At 45.7% G+C, this 6,969-nt stretch overlaps 1 long non-coding RNA gene across 1 annotated transcript; it reads left to right on the top strand.

The window, feature by feature from the left end:
• Positions 1-2,098: 2,098 nt before the first annotated feature.
• LOC120921775 lies at positions 2,099-4,251 on the top strand. Its single transcript, XR_005744969.1, has 3 exons — positions 2,099-2,139; positions 2,652-2,761; positions 4,237-4,251. It is a non-coding gene; the product is annotated as an uncharacterized LOC120921775 (long non-coding RNA).
• Positions 4,252-6,969: the final 2,718 nt, after the last annotated feature.

The following is a 6,969-nucleotide window of genomic DNA, read 5'->3' as shown; positions in this document are numbered from 1 at the left end:
GAAGCCCTGGGTAAAAGTGAGATCACCATCTTGTGGAGCTCAGAGGAACTGCAGCCCAGAAAACATCACGTAGTGTGAACACGGCCTTGTGCTGTGTCTGTATGTACTGTATATCCTTATAGATGGGTCATCTCCACTCCCACCAAGGGGGAGAGAAATATATTACTGACTAGTCCGGCCTTTACCAGCCAGGGATCCTCCAAAGGTTTTTAGGGGTTCCCTCAGAATTGATACATTTCTGTCTTTCAGTAACAACAATTTCATGATAATGTAAAAATGTCCTTCTTTCACTGATCACTGATATGAGGGGATCCTTCTCCCATCGGTCACCAATAAGGGACCAATAAACAGATCACTTGTTTGGTTGTGTTTGGGTTTGGAGTGAATTTGCCCTGTTTGGGGTGAGATAACGGCTGCACTGATTGGGTATTCAGCCAAGATGAATCTTCAGTTACAGTATGACTAACAATGCTAAATGTGGCAGCTTCCCAACTCAGTGAGTGCAGATTTTAGTATTTCCTTCTAATAAAAGACATTACACGATGTGGGATTCCCCTTTCCCTGAGTGTATGAAGAGGCGGAGCTCCTGAGTGTGTATGAAGAGGCGGAGCTCCTGAGTGTGTATGAAGAGGCGGAGCTCCTGAGTGTGTATGAAGAGGCAGAGCTCTGAGTGTATGAAGAGGCGGAAACCTGAGTGTGTATGAAGAGGCGGAGACCTGAGTGTATGAAGAGGCGAAGACCTGAGTGTGTATGAAGAGGCGGAGCTCTGAGTGTATGAAGAGGCGGAGCTTCTGAGTGTGTATGAAGAGGAGGAGCTCCTGAGTGTGTATGAAGAGGCGGAGCCCTGAGTGTGTATGAAGAGGCGGAGCCCTGAGTGTGTATGAAGAGGCAGAGCTCTGAGTGTGTATAAAGAGGCGGAGCCCTGAGTGTGTATGAAGAGGCGGAGCCCTGAGTGTGTATGAAGAGGCGGACCTTCTGAGTGTGTATGAAGAGGCGGATCCCTGAGTGTGTATGAAGAGGCGGAGCTTCTGAGTGTGTATGAAGAGGCGGAGCTCTGAGTGTGTATGATGAGGCGGAGCTCCTGAATGTGTATGAAGAGGCGGAGCTCCTAAATGTGTATGAAGAGGCGGAGCCCTGAGTGTGTATGAAGAGGCGGAGCTCCTAAATGTGTATGAAGAGGCGGAGCCCTGAATGTGTATGAAGAGGCGGAGCCCTGAGTGTATATGAAGAGGAGGAGGCCTGAGTGTGTATGAAGAGGCGGAGCTCCTAAATGTGTATGAAGAGGCGGAGCCCTGAGTGTGTATGAAGAGGCGGAGCCCTGAGTGTATATGAAGAGGAGGAGGCCTGAGTGTGTATGAAGAGGTGGAGCCCTGAGTGTCTAATTAAAGAAGTAGGTGTAAAGTGGAAGCAGTGGATCTGCAGGAGAATAGAACCTTGAGTACAAAGCACTTTATGTTGTATATGAATTTGCAAATGGATCAGTTTCCTTCATTTATTGATAAACACCATAAGATGAATGAAGTAGGTGTAAAGTGGAAGCAGTAGATCTGCAGAGAATATTATTGGGGCCCCTAGCACTTTATATATGAATGTCTCCACATATTTTAGTGTATTTGTGACACATAATGCTCTTCTAGGTGATAAAGGGAAGACTTACCTTTGTTACAGCAGCAGTCCGGTAGAAGTTATTTCTGGAGGTATTTGAGTTGTTACACATAGCGCAGGTTTTTTTCTATTTATATTGGGGACATAATTGCCCAAATCTGGGGATCAGGAGCCATTTCCACCCTTTACTCTCGGCTGGGGTTCTTTGTATCCATATAACAGATGTTCTACATGACTAAATCTCACATCAATTTTACTGCAAAATCAAAGGGGCCAAAATGTCTCCCCCCCTCCCCCGAGCAGTAATATATTTCTCTCCCCCTTGGTGGGAGAGGAGATGACCCATCTATAAGGATATACAATACATACACACACAGCACAAGGCCGTGTTCACACTACGAGATGTTTCTGCAGTTCCTCTGATCTCCACAAGATGGCAGACAGGAAGTCTCTATGGAAGACAGGAAGTTCCGGGTGAGAGGTGAGTCGGGAGGAAAAAGAGAGGTGACGTTGCGGGAAGAGGCAGCAGAGGAGGTAATAAGATCTTATTTTCTATTTACACCCAGTAACCCCGTCATGTCCGTCCTCTTCCTCCATAGTCACTGTGACGTCTTTTATCTCCAGCAGATGATGATACACACATATATAGTGTGGAAATGTAGATTAACCCCTTCAGGATCAGAACATTTCCCCACCTATGGATCCGGAACATTCTCTTCATATTGGAGATGTGGGGAGGATAGGGAAGGTTTATATAGACATAAACTTTATGTCTACATAACACACCCCTATCCCCCCCACATCTCCAATATGAAGAGAATGTTCCGGCCCCATAGGTGGGGAAATGTTAAAGGCCAAAGGGAAGGAGGATCCCAGACCCCAGAAACATATCAAACACTAAACTGAATGTTCCTCTGTGTGTAAGACCACTGGGGGGCGTTCTTACATGATAGAACACCTCATAATATCCCCCATACACCCCCATCCTAATATTATACAACCAGTACAGTCCAGATCATTCTCTCTTATCAGTTATTGGTCCACAGGTAAATCTGTATACATCACATGACCAATCAGCATGGAGGAAGACCGGAGTCACATGACTGAGAGGATTCTAAACCTCACCCTGGAGATCATCTACCTGCTGACCGGAGAGGTGAGGAGGATTCTGGGAGGTCACATGACACCACTCTTATCTCTATTAATAAATCAGACCTGACCGGAGAGGTGAGGAGGATTCTGGGAGGTCACATGACATCACTCTTATCTCTATTAATAAATCAGACCTGACCGGAGAGGTGAGGAGGATTCTGGGAGGTCACATGACATCACTCTTATCTCTATTAATAAGACACAGACCTGACCGGAGAGGTGAGGAGAGAGAGAGAGAGACTTGTAAAGCGCAACACATGCAAACTGAATCGCCTCTGGGCGCTGTATCCATTTCATGGGTAAGGAACCCCTTGACCTCAGAAGAGATGGGTTTTAATCTTTCTCCTGAAGGCCAAGTGGTCCGACTCCAGTCGGATGGTGGTTGGTAGTGCATTCCACAGTCGAGGTCCCTGGACTGCAAATCTTCGATCTCCTTTGGACTTGTATCTGGCTTTGGGTATCTGGAGGAGGTTTTGATTGGTGGATCGCAGAATGCGATTGGGGTTATGGGCTTTTATTTTTTCGCATAGATATTGGGGGGCGTTGCCTTGAATACACTTATGTATTAGGCAGAGTGCCTTGAAAGTGATTCTGTCTTTTACTGGCAACCAATGAAGGGATCTCAGTGAAGGAGGATTCTGGGAGGTCACATGACATCACTCTTATCTCTATTAATAATACAGACCTGACCGGAGAGGTGAGGAGGATTCTGGGAGGTCACATGACATCACTCTTATCTCTATTTATAATACAGACCTGACCTGAGAGGTGAGGAGGATTCTGGGAGGTCACATGACATCACTCTTATCTCTATTAATAATACACAGACCTGACCGGAGAGGTGAGGAGGATCCTGGGAGGTCACATGACATCACTCTTATCTCTATTAATAAAACACAGACCTGACCAGAGAGGTGAGGAGGATTCTGGGAGGTCACATGACATCACTCTTATCTCTATTAATAAAACACAGACCTGACCGGAGAGGTGAGGAGGATTCTGGGAGGTCACATGACATCACTCTTATCTCTATTAATAAAACACAGACCTGACCGGAGAGGTGAGGAGGATTCTGGGAGGTCACATGACATCACTCTTATCTCTATTAATAATACACAGACCTGACCGGAGAGGTGAGGAGGATCCTGGGAGGTCACATGACATCACTCTTATCTCTATTAATAATACACAGACCTGACCGGAGAGGTGAGGAGGATTCTGGGAGGTCACATGACATCACTCTTATCTCTATTAATAATACACAGACCTGACCGGAGAGGTGAGGAGGATTCTGGGAGGTCACATGACATCACTCTTATCTCTATTAATAATACACAGACCTGACCGGAGGGGTGAGGAGGATTCTGGGAGGTCACATGACATCACTCTTATCTCTATTAATAATACACAGACCTGACCGGAGAGGTGAGGAGGATTCTGGGATTCTAACATGATATTCCTATTGGTTCCCCAATACAGAGATTTCCTCTTGTGAAGTCAGGTGATCACATGACCATCACAGTGCCTCCATGTGACTCCCTAAAACCCGAGAGACACAACATGGAGAAGATTCTAGAAGTCACCAAGAAGATGATGGAGCTGCTGACAGGAGAGGTGAGGAGGATTCTGGGACATTATCCAGTAACAGACAAGGGGTGTGTCTGGATGGTGACTGTATCATTGTGTGTGTCAGGTTCCTATAAGGTGTCAGGATGTCACTGTCTATTTCTCCATGGAGGAGTGGGAGTATTTAGAAGGACACAAGGATCTCTACAAGGACGTCATGATGGACAATCAGCCGCCCCTCACATCACCGGGTAAGAGGAGACTTTATTGTAAAGGAGAGAGCAGTACGGAGGCTCCACCTAGATCCCCCATCATCTGATAAACACATAGAAACAATGTATTCAGTCAGTGTGTGTGTTTCCTACAGATGGATCCAGTAATGGGAACCCACCAGAGAGATGTCCCCGTCCTCTGTATTCCCGGGATTCCACACATGAAGGTCATACCATCCCCCACCATCATCAGGTAGATGAGGAACAATCACTGATAGTATCATTAGGATCTGTACATTATCTGCATTGTTACCATTGATGTAATTTTTATTCTATATTCAGAGTGGAAACCTGAGTGGAAACCTGAGAGATCCTAAAGTTGAGGTTAAAGAACAGATAACGGAGGAGGATGATGAGGATGGGGTGATGGAGGAAGAACACACCATCCCCCACCATCATCAGGTAGATGAGGAACAATTATTGGTAGTTATGATTTATACACAAACATGTTTATTATAATGAATGTTTTATTATATATTCAGAGTGGAAACCTCGGGGGTGATTATATTGATATTAAAGAAGAGTATAAAGAGGAGGATGAGGAGTATAGAGTGATGGAGGAGTTTTCAGAGGAACACAAGGATATGATGGAGCCACCTAATACCAGGAACCCACCAGAGAGATGTCCCCGTCCTCTGTATTCCTGGGATTCCACACAGGAAGGTCACACCATCCCTCACTGTTACAAGGTCGGTGGGACGGAGCATCTAGAACATGGACTTCTGGAGAGGATTTTTTTGTTTTTTTTATGTGATGTCACAATAATAAAGCTTATATCTTACAGATGATATTCTCTCTCATTCTCTTGGTTTAGAGTGGAGATCCAATCGATATAGAATTTGAGGTGAAATCAGAAGAAGAAGAGACGTATGTGAGGGATGATCAGCAGTCTATGGAGGAGGATGGAATAACGGGGACATTTATAGAGGAGGACACTCCTACAGAGATCAGCACAGGTGGGTCATTAACACTAAATCCATTCCTCCACCCATACTGCTCACTATGGATGAGCCTGATGTTGGAGTTGAACGTAAGTTCAACTCCAACATCAGGTGTTTGACGAATAGCGAACAATTTGGGGTGTTCGCGGGAAATTTGAAAGCCGCAAAACACCCTTTAGATGTCTATGGGAGAAATCAAAAGTACTAATTTTAAAGGTTAATATGCAAGGTATTGTCCTAAAAAGTATTTGGGGACCCGGGTCCTGCCCCCGGGGACATGTATCAATGCAAAAAAGTTTTGGGTGCAGTGATTTTAATAATGTTTAAAGTGAAACAATAAAAGTGAAATGTTACTTTAAATTTCGTACCTGGGGGGGGGGGGGGGGTGTCTATAGTATGCCTGTAAAGTGGCTCGTGTTTCCCGTGTGTAGAACAGTCCCTGCACAAAATGACATTTCTATAGGAAAAAAGTTATTTAAAACTGATCGCGGCTATAATTAATTGTCGGGTCCCAGCAATACAGATAAAACTCATTGAAAAAAACAGCATGGATTCCCCCCCCCCAGTCCATTAACAGGCCTTTTCTGAACCCCACCCCATTTTGATAGGGACAAGGGCCTCATCCCCCACAACCCTTGCCCAGTGGGGGTGGGGGCTTATCGGAATCTTGAAGCCCCCTTTAACAAGAGGACTCCCAGATCCTGCCCCCCCCCCCATGTGAATAGGTAACGGATACCATTTCACCAATTTGTAAAAAAAGACGAGACGAGTCCTTTATTAAAAAATTCAAATGTCCAGCGATGTCCATTCATCCTTCTATTCCGCCGCGACGAACCGAAGAAAAAAAAAAGCTGCAACAGCTCCGCCTCCCGCCAACTGACGCTTCTTTCACTTTGACAGCTGTTATATAGCTGAGGGCGGGGAGCCTCCCATGAAGGTGGAACTGTTTTGTTTTTTACTTTTTTTTACTTTTTTGGTCGGACGGCGCAAGATGGATTTACATAGCTGGATTTTTTATTTTTTTTTAATAAAGGACTTGTTCCGAAGTGACTTTTGTAAAAAATAATATTTTTTTGTGAAATGGGGGGGACAATGTTCCCCGTTACCAATTCACATAGGATCTGGGGGTCCCCTTGTTAAAGGGGGCTTCCAGATTCCGAGAAGCCCCCCGCCTGCAGACCCACACAACCACCAGGTAGGGGTTGTGGGGATGAGGCCCTTGTCCCCATCAATATGGGGACAAGGTGCTTTGGGGTGGGGGGGCACAGAACTCCCCCTTCCCCAAAGCACCCTCCTCATGTTGAGGGCATGTGGCCTGGTATGATTCAGGAACTGGGGCACTCTCTTGTCCCCCCTCTTTTCCTGTGGTCTGCCAGGTTGCGTGCTTGGATAAGGGCCTGGTATGGATTTTGGGGGGGACCCCCACACATTTT

The sequence above is a fragment of the Rana temporaria genome (genome assembly GCF_905171775.1).
Source record: "Rana temporaria chromosome 4 unlocalized genomic scaffold, aRanTem1.1 chr4o, whole genome shotgun sequence".
Lineage (NCBI taxonomy): Eukaryota > Metazoa > Chordata > Amphibia > Anura > Ranidae > Rana > Rana temporaria.
The sequence above is the reverse complement of the archived record's forward strand: the minus strand, read 5'-3'. Positions and strand labels throughout refer to the sequence as shown.